This window comes from Toxorhynchites rutilus, chromosome 2, assembly GCF_029784135.1.
Source record: "Toxorhynchites rutilus septentrionalis strain SRP chromosome 2, ASM2978413v1, whole genome shotgun sequence".
NCBI classification, from domain to species: Eukaryota; Metazoa; Arthropoda; class Insecta; order Diptera; family Culicidae; genus Toxorhynchites; species Toxorhynchites rutilus.
The window spans coordinates 82,538,173-82,555,384 of record NC_073745.1 but is presented as its reverse complement, the minus strand read 5'-3'; the positions used below and the strand labels follow the sequence as shown (position 1 = coordinate 82,555,384).

The 17,212-nt window shown below is 39.2% G+C and overlaps 1 protein-coding gene across 1 annotated transcript in view; it reads left to right on the top strand.

Annotated features, from left to right (window-relative positions):
- The first annotated feature begins 9,586 nt into the window (after window positions 1–9,586).
- Window positions 9,587–17,212, top strand: part of LOC129770524 (cationic amino acid transporter 3-like) — a 49,106-nt gene continuing 41,480 nt past the window's right edge. Inside the window, exon 1 of the mRNA XM_055773420.1 lies at window positions 9,587–9,908. The gene's annotated coding sequence lies outside the window, so the exon portion shown is untranslated. The remainder of the gene's footprint in view (window positions 9,909–17,212) is intronic.

The following is a 17,212-nucleotide window of genomic DNA, read 5'->3' as shown; positions in this document are numbered from 1 at the left end:
CATACCAATCCGGAACTTTCAGGTAGACATTGTTCAACCAGCCATGTACTGTATTTTTAAATACGTGTACGGGATCGGGTATGATCTCTAGCATTCTGTTCTCAGCGTTTGGATGAGGTATCGCAGCATTTAATGTCTCATTTTTGCGACGAATATCGATCCCCAAATCCTTCCACATGCGCTGGTTTTCGGACCCGGAATCTGTTGTTATAAAATGGACACGCAAACTGATTCCCTCTGCTCTTGAAACTGCAGACAATACAGCATTCTTCAAAAACTCTTTTTGTATAGAGTTGCCGGTGTACTCGAAAGCAACCACCTGTTTCCAGCGCGCTGCGATTCCAACTAGCATGAATACCAAAGCTTTACAGGCTAAAGTTTGGGACATAGGAAGCGTTGTTGTTCCAACAAACTGCTTCGTATTTTGGCAAAACTCATTTGCCTCGTCTATGCTCATTTCGTCTAGAACCAATCCGCAGTCCTTTTCTTCAACCGACATTGTGGAGACTTTATGTTGTAGCAGCTCGAATATATCTTCAAGAATACCTACAAAATATCATTTCATATATTAACATGCGATGAGACATATGATTATAATTACATACCAGGACTGAAACGAACTCCTTCAATTTGGCGTAGTAGAGTCCTCGTGGATGGGAACGGGAAGCCTTTTTGAATAAGCTTGTCGTATCCACCTTGACATGCAAACCGAATTTGTAAATTTTCCGTAATCGTTTCATTGGACCAACGTTTCACTTTTTTAACCTCTCCTGTTAATAGCTTAATTTGATCTTCTCTGAAAAGCTTCTTCAAGGGTTGTTTTCCACGAATTCTCGAGGTCAGATATCCGCATTTTTTCTTCCATTGTTTTACAATTCTATTAACGGTTACATCAATATAAAATATTAGAAAATAACATATTTTTTGACACACTACCTTTTCAGCTTGGAAATTTGATGTTTCAAACGAAATATTTCTTCCTGTAGTTGTTTATCTCCTTCATATACGTCAACCAAATCATAATTGTTCTCAATACTTTGTATCTCTTCCCATTCCTCATTCGCGGATGCAGCTAAGGTCGGAATTTTCGTAACTCCATTTTCATTGTATTTCCCATCAACAAAATGAGCCTGTATATATACTAGTATTAGGATATGTTTTAGAATTAGTTTTTAATACTTACGCTACATATTCTTGTGCTTGATTTGATTTCAAAGAATGGAACTTCTAATTCACTGTTCACGCAAAATCGAATCCATTCTTTCCGAATATTTTTGTCTTGAGGGAACCGATAAAATTTATACTCAGGATGAGTATCCGTCCTTCGCTCACAATTTAAGGCTTTACACTTCATTTTTATTTTTGAATTACGTTTTGTATGAATAAAATGGCTTCCTAACGTTGTTTTGGTTGTATTCCTGCTCATATAATAAGATAGAATGTTTTGGTTCAGACAATGAGAATCTGCATAACGCTGTAACGGTTGTCAGATTAGATTTATTTGCTAAAAAAAAAATCCCAAATTTGTTTTGGAAACGATAATATTATAGATATGGGTATTTAAAAGACTTATTTTATCCTTTTAAAGCATATTTTTGAGATTGTTTATTTGAAAATATGCAATAATCATTGAATTCGCACCAACCAAATGTTACGATTCATTAAAATAGAAATTTGAAAAATCCGATATTTTATAATATTTGGCAGTTCTGGCATCTTCATGTCATGGCTTCGTTTTTGGACGACGAAGAAGAGTAAGAAGCCAGTTGTCTGGTCTTGGCTTAGTAAACAATGTGTGCGTATGACAGTATAACCAAGACGGGTCTATGGTACTAGGTGAGGCCGTTTCGTCACTAAGTTGGTTAGGGGAGCGGTATATGAAAACAGTACGGAAGAAAGCAGAAGGGGAATTATTTCCTTGAAGCGTGAAAGAGACAGACTGATCAGGAGCGAACTTCGGCACTAGCGTATTGTGTTTTGTTTACAAACAAAACACAGTAGATTTCCAAGATGGCTGAAGAGTGGTTTTAGCAAGTTGGCTCACCTTAGGATATACTTCTACGCGCCTTGAGTATAACGGTATGAAAATCGACTTGGTGCTTCCACTGAATAAAATTGGCCCGCTGTTTGCGATGTCAACCTTTGCGTGTGATATATGAATTAGGACTCATCAACTGGATCGCGACTGTGGTTGCAAATTACGAATGGTTTCTTCTTCTTCAGTAGCACTAAAGTTTCTATAGGAAATTCGTCGTGTCAACGTAGTATTACTTGCGTCATTTTTATTAGTACTTAACACTAGGTTTACGCGTCATTTTGACGCATTTCGAATTCTATAAGGAAAACACACACACATATTCTATTTTTATGCATTGATCTAGGTAAATATACAGGTTTTTCCATTTCGGGCTTCCGAAAGTATACAGCCCTGCGCTGACAACCGTTTGACATAGCTGTCAACCAAAGCGTCATATCGTTAGTTGAATGTCCGCCATTTTACAATATGGATCGTTTTAGCATCGCACAACGTGTTAATTTTGTTAAATTATACTATAAAAATGATGGAAAACCGGCAAATGTTTTTCGAGCATTACGGACGGATTTTGGTCGTCATGTACGGCCTACAGAGCACACAATCGCTAATGTAGTGCGTAAATTCGAACAAACTGGATCCGTAGCGGATATTGTGAAACCTATGCATCATCGTAATGTGCGTTCGGCCGAAAATATTGCTGCCAGTGTGGAGGATGACCCGAATGTTTCGATTCCACGGCGTGCTCAGCAATTGGGCTTGTCAAACACATCATTGTGGCGAATTTTGCATTTGGACTTGCACCTACATCTATATAAAGTCCAACTGGTACAAACATTAGAGCGTGGTGACCATGGAATGCGTCGGGCATACGTCGATTGGGTGAACGAACAACAGCAACAAAATGCTGAATTTTAGCATAAAATTTTCTTCAGCGATGAGGCACATTTCGAGCTCGGTAGCTATGTGAACCCCCAAAATTTCCGTATATGGGGCTCAGAAAATCCACACGTGATTGTTGAGAGGCCATTGCATCCGCCAAAAGTCACTGTTTAGTGCGCATTATGGTCTGGTGGAGTCATCGGGCCGTATTTCTTTGAAAATGAGGACGGCGAGACGGTAACTGTGAATGGTGAGCGCTATGGCTGCATGTTAACCGATTTTTTTTTGCCACAAATTGAAGATATGGATACGGATGACATGTGGTTTCAGCAGGACGGCGCCACGTGCCACACAACACGACCGAACATGGCCATATTGCGAACGAAATTTGAGGGACGCATAATTTCGCGTTTTGGTGATGCCAATTGGCCGTCCAGATCATGCGATTTGAACCCGCTAGACTTTTTTTTGTGGGGTTATGCGAAAGACCGTGTCTATGCCAACTCTCCGCAAACTCTTGAACATTTGAGAAACACATTCGTGAAGTTAGGACCGAGATACCGCCCCATATGTGCCGAAAAGTCATCGAAAATTACCTGTTCCGGATCAAGGTGTGCGAGGAAGCCCTAGGTGGACATTTGAATGATGTTGTATTTCACACATAATGGCATCGAAATTCGAATTCTAAGTGTGTTTTATTTCAATTTACTTTCGGAATTGAAAGTTGGAAAACCCTGTATATTGATGTCTACTTTCTTTTTTTTTCATCAAATTGGCGCGTGTTCGTAGAGATAGGTATATTAGAAACGTCCGTAAACCTAGTATTAATTGAAATATTTGTGCCACATAACACACTCTGAATGTATTCTGAGTGGAAAATTCTAGAATACGCGTGACCGCAGTACAATTCTGAGGAAAATTTTATTGACGAAAAATCCTCCAGCCAGAACGGGTATCGAACCCGAACCCCTGGCATGACAAATGTGACGCTAACCACTCGGGCTCGAGGGCTCTTATCGTGAGTGGCTCTCTCTCTCTCTCTTTCTCTGTTGTGCGTAAAATAAGCACTGTATTCGCGATATTGCAGTGGTATATAAATATTGTAAATGAGAGAGTGTTTTGAATTTTAGAGGCTTTAAATTTTCTCAGTTCATTCGTCTCTTGCCTTGAAAAAGGCTTTTTGAAAGTCTCGCTGTAGATGCCGCTAACTGGATGAATGTTAAATAATAAATGCTGGTGACTGGAACACTGATGAAAATGATGATGTTTTCAATTATAGAGGTTTGAACTGTCTCATTTTACTCGGCTCAACATTGAGAAAATGCAATTCTGAAAACTAAGTTCAACGCTTGGCCTTGAGAAAGATCGCTTGGAAAGCTTCACTGCCGTCTAGTCGCTTGCAGGATAGCTTATGATTCTTGAATATGTATTGTACTTCGCCATTATTGACAGTACGTGTAGGTAAAAGGCAAAATAAATGTCTGGAAAAATGAAAATGTTTTTAATTTCTGTTAATTTAAACCGTTTACGAATGTGGGAATCGTAATGTATAGCATAGGTGATTGGGATAGAAATAAATGCTGAATGTTCTGACGGTTCCTCTGCCAATTTAGACCAGGTACGCTTTTTTGTCCAGTATAGCGATTCCAGAGGTCGGTACTGACATCTTTGACAACAGTTTGTTTGAAAAGTCTTTCTCTTGGAATCCTGTGCAATTTTTTTTCAACGAGTTCGCGTTTTCTTAAATTGCTCCGCGATGGAAGAATAAAAAAGAGAATTGATTCAAGGGTACAAGAATATCTGAGTAGTTGAAAATTGTCAAAACCATCGTCTGTGCAGTGCTAGAACGTTTCAAGTGGACCGAAAACTGCGTCAGAATGTCATAAAGGCTTTCGAAGCGAATTCAGGGCTTTCGGGCATGGATGTGACCAACAAACTTGGTGCTGTTCGTAGTACAGATAGGAATAAACGCATTCGGGAAAGGTTATTTGGGTGTCGGCCTATTAAGAAACCGAACAGGACCGTAAAGCGAAACATTACGACAAAGCGCGGGCCTGAAAGTTGTGTGACCAGGTTGATCGAATCCAATGGATGGATTCTTATGGACGATGAAACATTGGATTTCAAATGAATCGTTCATTTGAGAAACCACATAAACCCATTTGGCGCAATAGCGGGAAAACGACAAAAAACTGTTTTTTCAGAATTTTGACCTGGTCCTGATTTTTTTGTTGGTATCAGGTACGATTAAAATACCCAAAACATAGAATGTGGAACCACCTTTTCATCAATAAAACAGTTTAAGCTCAAAATATAACGCTTTGAAGTTGAAGGAATTGGGTGGTTTCTGAAACAAACGAGAAATCAGCGATATATTTAGTGGGTTTGAAGTGATTCAATTCAATTTTATGTACTTTAAATGTTCAGGATGCTCATACTAAGTAAAAATGTGGCTGTTTATAAGTTATGTTCTGCAATAAAGGAGGGAGAGTAAGGGAAGGCGGATAAGTGTTATTTGTTTGCCTCTTAATACATAGGGCAGGGATTTTCAAATGGTGCTCCGCGGGAAATTTGTACTCCGCGAAGTTATAACAAATGCTCCCGCTTGAAAACCTCCCTTGAAAAAAGAACATTTTTTAATCTAATTTCACCAGGCAAATGATGATTTATCTTGTTTACTCCGGGTTAGATGTCGTGTAACTGCGACATGCAACTGAAATAGAGTTGTTCCAGTTGGGTCGGGTCAATGTAAACACGATTTGTTTTGTTGATTTAAAATTTCAGGTGCTCCATCAAATAATTTTGCTATAAAAAGTGCTCTGCCATAAAACAAAATTCTGAAAACCCCTGACATAGGGAATACAAAAATACGTTATGGAAGTAGATAGAGGATATTTTAAAAAACTTTTTGTGTACTATGTGGCTTTACCTGACACTCGGTTTGAGTTTTCTTCGTGCACTTCAACAGTTAGCAACATAGTCAACATAGTTAGCCCTCAAAAAAATGTCTTTCCGAATTATCCAATTGTGCTTTGTGTGGCAGGGCAAGCACAACGTTACGCTTATTGTTCCAGGATCGTCGAATGAATTTCAAATCCTAAGAAGACTTTAAACAGTGGCGAGATTCGAACCGTTCCCTTCCTATTTTTGTATGCCGTTCCATTGATTCTTGCTCTTTTTACGACTTCCGCTTTGTATTCTGCAGTCCGCCGAACACCACACTCACATTTCGGGGTCGTGTCCTGGTCCGAATCAGAAGACATTCTGATTAAGTTGAGTTGCACAAGCTTTCTACGCGAACTATGAATGAAATTGTATATATTGTAGCCCTGATGATATAACTATAAAATTAATATCACAATAGATTCTTTAGAGTAACTCTTTAGTTATATCATCGGGGCATTAAGCATTTCAAGGTATTATTACAGAGTGTCCGAAATATGATTCAGGGCGGTATGGAATTTCTCAAAAAACCGACTATTTGAAGGGCCAATGGAAGGGGGTTTTGTAGAACTAACTTTTTCTGAAATTTTGATAGTCAACGTAGGTACCCTCAAAGACCCAAAAACTGTCACAACGACAATTTTGATAAAAGTGGCGTTTATGTGGTTTCTCAAACAAACGATTGAAATAGCTTCCGAGACAGAAGTTTTAAGTAGCCATGAGTCGCGAAGATGTTCCCAAGAAATATAAATTCGTTTTTGCGGACAAGTTTTCCGGTAAGCTGATGATCTGGCTCGAAGCTGAGCACGAAGGACTACGGTTTTCATCACAACCAACAACGTGAACGAAGAGCCATGCAACGAATTATCGTGAAAAAAAACGTGAATTGTCTTTCGTTCGGTCCCTGGTTTTGGCCGGATATGGGTAATGACATCCCATTAAATTGGCAAACTAGTTCTATAGACAATTCTGCCGTTCTACGCATAGTTGTCCCATGTTCCAAAATCAGCAACTGAAAAAAAACGCAATCAAAGTTTTCTCGCATATTTGTCTACTAAAAGCTTTAAGCATTTCAATTTAGCAATACACCGGGTTTTTTATAAGCACTATACCATTGTTTAATGAAATGTGATGATATCCCCTCACTGAAACAATCAAACTTGATTACGGGTTTAAAAATTCATGGTGGGACAGTTATGACTAGAATATCAACATGGGATAATTGAACTTGATGTTGTTTTTTTGATATACTGGGAACAAACAATATTTTTTTTGTGTTTTTCCGAGAGATTATGCATGAAAACATCGTTTTATGAAGAAATGAGTAATCTGCAACACCTTCGCAGAATATAAATCTCATTGTTATTAGGCATTCGCTAACAAGGTGTACACGTGTTCTGTTAAACTTTTTCTTAGTTGTTTGAGAATTAGTTCGTTTTTCAAACCCAGAAAAGAGTGCAATAGGCCTGCTGAAAGTGTGACATGAAATTCTTGTACTTGAACCGTCTTATTCGATATAGATCTACAAAAAATACATGGTGGGACAGTTATGAATAGAATATCAACATGGGACAATTGAGCTTGATGTTGTTTTTTTTTAAAATTGAGAGTAAACAATTTTTTTTTTGTGTGTTTCCGTAAGATTATGCATAAAAACAACGTTTTATGAAGAAAAGTGAAAATCGTCAAAAAGTAACAAGGGACAACTATGCGTAGAACGCAGTATTATCCTTTGGATTATTACTCTGAATCTATGACGATACTTTTTCAAATTGGGTTTTATTAGGCAAATGCAAGCCACCAAATAAATTACCATTATGTACACCCTAAATTGATTTTTAGTTCATGTTTTGTCATCCCGATTTATGACATTAAATGAGACATACTTTGCCACATACACGGCCCAGACCGAGATAGATATTGTTCTCCTTCATGCGCTTCATTTTTGCTCTTAGAAAACACTTCCTAACATCATTTTATAATCAGGTGCAATATTATCACGTATTTGCTGAACAACTGCTGAAGCATCATTATCCATGTGGATAGCGTGGTCGTGTGAAATAGCTTTGCATTCCAGCCGGCCTTGGCTCGATCCCCATTGACGTCGTATGGACTTTTTTTTGGCACAATCCGAACTGAAATGAGAAATGAAAACAGAGAGTGATGTATGCACGCATACATACAAACCATTTTTAAGCTTTCAAAACAGCATTTGACTCTCTAGCACACCAAATGGCATCATTTCTGCCAAAGATGAAATATTTTCTGCCAACGCTAGTTTGGGTGTAGATTCAGGAATTCTAACGCATTAAATGATAATTTACCCCTACTCCGATAATTTGCCCTACATAGAATTAATTGTTCAAATATATTAACATTTGTCGATTTTATCAAAGGAAAATTCAAAATTACATTTGAATGACATTCGGATGCCGATTTGCCGGAGCTCGTTAACCATCCCATTAATCTTTTCACTCACGGTGAGGCGAAACCCATAGGGGAAGTGGGGGCATAGCGGTCACCCTAAGGAATATGCCCATTTCCTACAATCCTACATACCGCTACTATCACCGTTTTTGGAAGAATCTTATAGTTCAACTTATTGTTATTCAAGATAGCACACGGTTTTTACTACGAAAATTCAAAAAAAATTAATTTTGATTTGAAAAAAAATTGAAAAATCGATTTTTTTTTGGCGTGGAGATAAAGTGGTCACCTATTGGGGGCAAAGTGGTCACCCACACATATCATGGAAAATGGAATAGATTTATGTGTTTTATTTGTCCAAATTTGTTTAAATTATTACTGAAATGGTAGGTACATGTATGAAATAAGCTTGAGCTATTCACCTAGAGTCGTAATTGAAATTTTCTCATACATACAAAAACGTAGTAAGAAACACATAATGTTTCACATAAGGAGGCTTGGTTTAGTTGGTGTGGCATATTTTTCCAGGGTCAAAACCCCCGAAGGGACCCCTTCAAGGACAGAATGTGAATGTTGTAAGTCGTTATCCACCACTGACCACTTTGCCCCCAAACATCGAAGTAATTCCTATGCGAATTAACTACTGAAATTAAACAAAATATCTCTTCACCTTACCTAGAATATGTGAACAGTCGTCAAAACTGATGATTTGTCGAAGATACCAGGTCGAATAAAATCAATTTCAGGAGAAAATCCTTAAATACGATGTACCCAAAACCACGGCCTAATGGCTACCGAGAGAACGATTTCTGCTTTTATTCATATTTTGACATGCGACAGCTCTACTAAAGTACGTGGTGTCTCAAAAGTTATGAAAATCCTCAAACATAAGGTGACAATCAGACAATCAGTGTCTGTAGTCAATAGTTATACTACCAAACAAGCTGGGTACCACTTTGCCCCCACTACCCCTAAAAACATCCAGATACTAATGTTTGTCGTAGTCAGTCGCGTTGCATTGATCATTACCGGCTTTTGCCGGTTCATGGGGTTGCAGACGCATAATGATGATGGGTAACAAGGTACGTGCACACTAGACGCTACTGGAGGAAGTAGCGGGACAACCCCTACCGCTGCGACATTCGAATCTACTACAGGTGCTTACACAGTGGCGAGTGTATTGTTGTGTGCCGGCAAATGTGGCGCGTCTCATTGCTAAGCCTCTACTGAGCCACTGAGTTGACTGTGATATCATGACTGAGAGATCATAGCGGGCGGGCTTGTGAGCCCAAAGTTTTGGCCCGAACGGCTCAGTTTGTAGCTAGACTCGGTCTAGTGCGGTTTGGTTTTTCGGTTTCGCTGTCTGTCTCGATCAGTTTCGAAAGATTGTTTGTGAGCGGGATTGTTTTTTGTGATGTGTGTGGATATTTTTGCGGTTCGCTAATTACCAATCGAGACACACTATTGGCATTTTCGTTTGCTAGAGTCGGGACTAGAAGTGTGTGAGAGTAGGTTGTGTGGTGAAGAGAAAAATTGTTAGAAGAAAAAGTAAACCTGTTACTAAATTGCTTGCGGTGTTTCAGTGTTTTGTGAAGGACACATTTAATAGGGCTATAGATAAATAGTGAGTTGGTTGCAATGAATTTCAAAATGCATTTCCATAAATAGTGAGACGCTGTTGATTATCGTGGTTTCTAGCTCTGGCCGTTTCCAACGATTGAGAAGCAATTGGCAGTTCTATGAGAAACATCTGGGCCTGTGCCATGTTTCGGAGGGCTTCATATATTGTGTACATTCTAAGGAAGTACTGTCGTTGTGGATCAAATTTGGTCCCATCGAATCGATGATGAAAGTTTTCGGGATCCACATTTCGCGTTTGTGCAGCTGGGTTTGTTTTGTAATGATGATTGGAAGCTGAGTGTGTACATTGAAAGAAGAAAAAAATCTTGATAAATCATTCGATTGTTTTTAACGTAATAGATATATGTGAGAGGCGACCGACATAAACTAATATATATTGGCATTATCATAATACGATTAATGCAGGGATGAACAAAGATTTCACGTGCATCCATAAAAGATTTATAATTTCTCATGATAAATCGTGAAATCATTCTAAGTGTGGATGCAATATATACGTAAATTGAAATTTGATGTTTTTTGTAGATAATGTACTTGCAAAAATTATGAGTAGTCATAAAGTTGATAGGATGCTTAAATGCTTAAGATCATACAAATATCGATTACATTAATATGAATATTGGTTTTTCCATGTTTTTCCATTTGTAGATGTTTTTGTAGATAAATTGTATATAAAAACAAAACAATCAATTTGTTACAAAACTGGAACTCTTCGCAAATTTGAATGTTGATTCGAATTAGGTTTATCAATATACATCAATACTTATTAATTTATGGAAAGTTCTCTAGCGCTCAATCTGATTTTTATAATTGAATTATTATGTCTCTCGATTCAGAAAACATCATAGAAAAATTCGCGCAATACGATTTGATCGAACGTTCAACTGTAAACCGAATAGCGTATTCGGTGTGTACAAATGCGGTGTCTGCGGCTATCGGATAAAACAAGAGATATAGTTGAACAAGTTTTGTGTTGAAATTGGAAAAATGTTTACTTCATTCCCCTGATGGATAACAGTGTTACGAAAATCCAACTTTTCTTCTGCCCTGGGTTCGATCTATGGTGTGTTGAAAATAAACGTCCTTGACTTTGAGCCCTTTTCACCCAAACGCTATTCATATTTTTTGAAAAATCCGATTTTTTCAAAGTTTTTCCGCCGTCATTTAATCTGGAGGCAAGATATCACAGTTGCTCTTATTTACCATCATGCTTGTTTCAAATATTTTATGTTTTACAATTTACAGCGTTAGATTGCAGGTAGTGGGGATAAATCTTTTAACAATTTATGTTCCTATTTGTTGATTTAACGTTTTACAGGTAAAATGAAAACTGAACATGTAAAAAAAATTCGAACTATTTTTTTTTGGCAAAATTAAATTTTATTAATCAACATAATTGCCTTCGAGAATGATTCAGCGTTTATAGCGATCTTGCAACTTTTCGATACCATTTTTACAGTACTCTTACGGGTTTTTCCAAAATAGGCCTCAGTTTCGGTAGTCACTCCATCATCTGTCTTAAATTTCTTGCCAGCAAGCATTCTCTTCAGGTCTGCGAACAGAAAACAGTCGCTGGGGGCCAGATCTGGAGAATACGGTGGATGCGACGAGCTTAACGAGCTTGTACTTCCCGAACTTTCATAATAGCTTCTAGTTCCCGAACTGTTCCGTACTGCCTTCCATCGCTGTACACACGCCGTGAAAGAATTACCCAACGGTTCTCAATTGGGTTTAGGTCTGAACTACGTGCTGACCAGTCTAAGGCCTTGATGTCTCGCTCCGAAAATCACTGCATATTCTCTCACTGACATGGATGGCTGCATTGTCTTGCTGAAAAATGAAGTCATCAGGCATAAAATCCTCGGTAAAAAGTACCAGAACACCTTCCAGTAATTTCACGTACTTTTTTGAGTTCTTTCTGGTTGAAATTGGATTTTAACCATGACGTGAAAACCGCCCGAATCATGAGTGTTCCGCCTTCAAAGTTTCGGCTCAGCTCGATCTCCGGTTCCTTCCTCAAATCATGCGAGTAGTATGCACAACAATCAGAGCCATCTAAATGGAACTTATTTTCATCCGAAAATACAACGTTATCTCATTCATTTCGCCATGCCATATGCTATCTGGCGAAATTCAATCGAGCCTGAATACGTGCTGGAGTAAGATTCGGTTTCTTGGCCTTTTAAGTGTACTCGAAGTAACCAGATAAATATCTTTGCAATGTGCTTATTGGTAATCGAGAGTCCAAATTGCATTTCCGATGTACTGAACTTTCCAGTTTCGTCCAGCTCCTGAATTCGATTCCTGTCACGATTGCTCATTTTTATATTTCACTTAGTCTTTTTCTTAACGCAATGTTTTTCACCTTCAGCACATTTCGAATCGATGTTTCGGATCAATTTACTCTCCTTCCTATTTCCCAGTTACTCATACCAGTTTTCTTCGGTTTACGGACAACTTTCTGTTCTGATTCATTCAAATATCTTTTTTTTCAGCATTTTTCACCTCAAATCAACAAATTGCCAACACCAACATATGATTTGCGTTCTAACACAACAACAAAACCCGAATATTTTTTTTCATTTTTTTTATCTGTATTATAGTGATTTTCAACTCAATTTGGCTGGTTCGTCACTTTTACTTCCATTTTTGGAAGAATGTCGGGAGTGAGAATTGAACTCGTGACCTTTAGCGTGAGAGGCATGGATGTTACCACTACGCCAGATCGCCTCCACAAAACCCGAATAACAGATTGTAGAGGTTTTTTTGGTGTCATAGATGCGCCAGTCGCTAATATTCAATTGTGTGCGTTTGTACGAATTTTTCTCCTCAGAATGAAATTTTGCCTACTATTGAAGGTATCCTCAGATTTCAAATTAAATGATTGTAATTCTTAGCAATACACCCGACGACCAATCAAATATATATAGTTGCGAAGACAGATTTATGATCGCTTGTTTGAAGACCTCGAACAAAAATTAGCTTGCGCTTTAAACGAAGTTTCCTCACTGTATGTTTTTGTCAAAGAAATAGTATTTCGTGTGTCCTCCTTTGGCACAGATAACTGCCTGCAGACGTCAGGCATGCTTTCAACCAAGTTTTGCAAGTAATGTTGATCAATTTGTTCCCATGTCGTTGAAAAGTTTTGTTGGTCACCGTGCTTTTATCCATTTTTTTTATCAAGAATTGACCACAGATTTTGGATCGGGTTTAGATCGGGTGATTGAGGCGGCCAATTCATCAACTTCACACGAGATTGACGGAAGTAGTACATCGTTTTGTGTGCCGTATGCTTTGGATAGTTGTCTTGCTAAAAAGCTCCAATCCTTCGGCAAACCGATCTTCCGTGCTGAGCTCTTCAAATTGTGCATAAGGATATCGATGTACTTGTCAACATTCATAATATTATCGATCTGAACCAGGTTTCCAATACCGGACCAATCAAAACACCCCCAGACCATGATGTTGCCGCCACAGTGTTTCACTGTCTTCTGAACGTTCTTGTCAAGCAGCTTTTCTCCTCGCTTAATCCATACTCGGGGTCATTGTTTCGTTCCGAAATGTTCGAATTTGCTTTCGTCTGACCACAGCATCGTATCTTTTTCCAGAATAAGATTGGCTTGTGGACGTATTTATTGGCGAACTCCAAACGTTTGATCTGATTGACCTTACAGATTAACGGTCGCCGAGACGCAAACTTGCTCCTGCTATTGTAGTCTCAATTGCACTGTTCATTCGGAAATGTTGAATAACAAGCTTTCTTTTATAGTTCGATTCTGGCATCATCCCGGTCCGTTGTCAAGTGTTTGCGTCCATGTCCTACCCGGACGCAAACGGTACCAAGCTCTTGGTGCTTCTTTCAAAGTTTCTGAATTGCACCGATGCTTACGTTGTACTTGGCTGCTATGTCCCGTAATAATTCGATGGGACGCAGCTGGGAGAGGTTCGGAGGGTTTGCGGACTTCGGAACATCATCTACCTTCAAGCGGTTCATCTCCCGCGGCGATTTCTTTGCATAATAGGTCAGGACAGGTTCGACCAAAACACCACATCTTCGTCCGGATGATATTTTTGGATGAAGGAGGCAACTTACGGTAGGCACTTTGTGCTGTAAATCTCCCCGTTCACCGCAAGTCCGGAATGGAAGCAAAGCGGCGCATCCACTTTTCGCTGATGGTTGCCACAGAAGTACCTTCTTCGGGAACTTGGTGTGGGATATGTGCTTCACGTCGGATTTACCTCAAAGTACGAGGGTTGTTCAAAAAATAAGTTTCAGTGCCTCAGAATTCGCGGAAAAATAAAGTAAGGACAAAAAACAAGGTGATTTTCGTGATCTACGTTTTATTTTCTATTTTTCTACATAATCGCCGTAACGTTCGAGGCATTTTTTATAGCTTGGCACGTGTTTTTCTATTCCGAGCGCGAAGTGCATAGTGTCCAACTTTTCGAAATACGATGTAACTGCTTCAGTGTTATCGAATCGTTGACCGCATACCAGTTTTCTTCAGTTTACGGACAACTCTTTGTTCTGATTCACTCAAATACCTTTTTTTTCAGCATTTTTCACCTCAAATTAACAAATTGCCAACACCAACATATGATTTGTTGGGGGTCTCCGTAGGAACATTGATTGCGCGTTCGCTTAGTAAGCGATCGATCGTGAGTTCAAAACTCAGGGAAGGAAAACTGTTACACCTAAATGGCTACTGTGTGAATGTGAACCATATGCAATGTTATAGAGGGGAATACTCTAATCTTTTCACTGTTTCACTGTTGTTCGAGCATTTTCAAACACTTTCGATGCCTGGCCAAAGAAAAAATCCGCTCTTGATGGCCTGCGTTGCTCTTTCAAGCTCCTCCTTCTTCCAAAGTTGTCTAACCATCCTCTTTTTGTAATTCAGCGGCATCTGGAATCAATTAGACCAAAGAAAAGCCTCAAACCTGTAGGACCAATCCACCCCACAGAAACATGTCCATGTCACCCCACACAACATGCAAAAAATAAATTGCAATTATTTCATTTATTGTTATCAAATTTCCAGTTTCGCTGCATCAAATTGTTCCTCTTCTGTAGACGAACAGAACTTTACTGCACAATACACGAAAAGTTTGTTTAATCAGCGGGAAAAACCTTAAAACCACGATCGGAAAACTCACATTTTTTGGCAATCAATGTGCTTGCCGTGTTCATGCTACCGTTTCCTTCCACCTGTCGAATTTTACCAAAGTTTTTTACGTTAGGTACATACGGTTCAACAATAAAAGGAGATGACATTATAAAAAATCCAAGTTGAGTCGTACTTTTTGAGATAAAGGGGTGGTCCAAATCACCCCGTATGTCCAACTCACCCCGTGTTACCCTAATGTGCTAATTATAGATATGATAAACATGTGGCATGTACACGATTGAAATTCAGCTCTGTTACAGAAGGAAACATGTGATTTGCGTTCTAACACAACAACAAAACTGAAATAACAGATTGCAGTGGTTTTTTAGTGTCATAGATCCGCCAGGGGCGTTTGAACGAATTTCTCTCCTCAGAATGAAATTTTACCAAAGTTTTGAAGGTATCCTCAGTTTTCAAATTAAATGATTGTAGGTCTAAGCAATACACCCGACGACCAATCAAATATAGCTGCGAAGACAGATTTATGATCGCTTGTTTGAGGACCTCGAACAAAAATTAGCTTGCGTTTAAACGAAGTTTCCTCACTGTATGTTTTCGTCAAAGAAATAATTGGCTCGTCCATAATATTTTCAAGTTTTCAAGTCACCGATATGTTGCGCGATGATAATGATCGCCTGAAACATCCATAATCAAAGACGAATGGATTTTTTGTTGCATTCCGAAGTCCGTACTTCAAAAAGTTGGACTCTACGCACTTCGCGCTTGGAATAGAAAAACTCGTCCCACGCTATGAAAAATGCCTCAAACGTTACGGCGATTATGTAGAAAAATAGAAAATAAAACGTAGATTACGAAAATTACCTTGTTTTTTGTTCTAACTTTATTTTTCCGTGATTTCTGAGGCACTGAAATTTATTTTTTGAACGACCCTCGTACTAAACGCTTTTCACTTTATTCGAAACGGAAAGGAGTTCCCAGTACGCACAAACCATGGAGCGCAGTTGCTTCACTATTTTCGTCATAACGTCCGCAGTTCATCTTATAGCGCTGTCAAATTCTGTTTAAAAACTCTTGGGATACTATGATTGACTATGCACAAGTGCACAAGGTGAACGCATGAAAAATTTGTGAAATTTGTCCATTTTTTAATGCAAGCGTTAGGGTCTAATGTTAGAAATACGAAGCAAAACTAAGCTAAGGTCCAGTTACGACAGATCAGTTCTAATTCGATGGATTACCATGCAGACTCGTCTCAGCTTCATATCCAGATCAATCTTCAAATCCGCTGACAACGGCATGAAACGAAGCCATCTTCATGAATTAAAGGGTGTCCACGATGAAATTGCCACACTATGAAATTGCTCTAACTTTTTAACCGTTGGGTAGAATTTAATGAAAATTTGGGTGGATTTAGTTCATAGTGCATTGTTTACATCCTGCAAGTTTTAAAGTCCTGTGATCAAAAGAACAGCTCGTGCGTGATCAAATCTTGCGCATTCATCACGAGAACAAGGATCTCTCGCATCGTTCCATCGCTAAAACGTTGGGAATCGCGAATTCCACGGTGTCGCGAGTGATTAAGCGGTTCGAGGAACGATTGACTACCGATCGGAAGCCCAGAAGTGAAGGAAAAAGTATTCCGTACAACACCAAAAATCACAACCGCGTAGTTGGGGCCTTCAACCGAAACCCGAACGCCTCCGTTCGGGATGTGGCTAAGAAGCTGCACCTAAGTCGAAGTTTTGTCCAGAAGGCCAAAACTAAGGCTGGGCTTCGAACGTTCAAGGTACAAAAGACTCCTAATCGCGACGAGAAGCAGAACAAGTCCGCCAAAACCCGTGCCAGGAAGTTGTACCTCAACATGCTGACGAAAGTTGAATGCTGCATCATGGACGACGAAACATATGTGAAGGCCGACTTCAAACAGATCCCCGGCAACCTGTTTTTCACGGCCAAGGATAAGTTGAGCGTTCCGGATGTGGAATCCGTTCCGGATCAGAAGATGTCCAAATTTGCGAAGAAATTCCTGGTTTGGCAAGCCATCTGCACGTGCGGGAAGCGGAGTGCACCTTTCGTGACCCAGGACACGATGAACGGACAGGTGTACATGAAAGAGTGCCTCCAGAAGCGGCTGCTTCCTCTCCTGAAGGCCCACAAC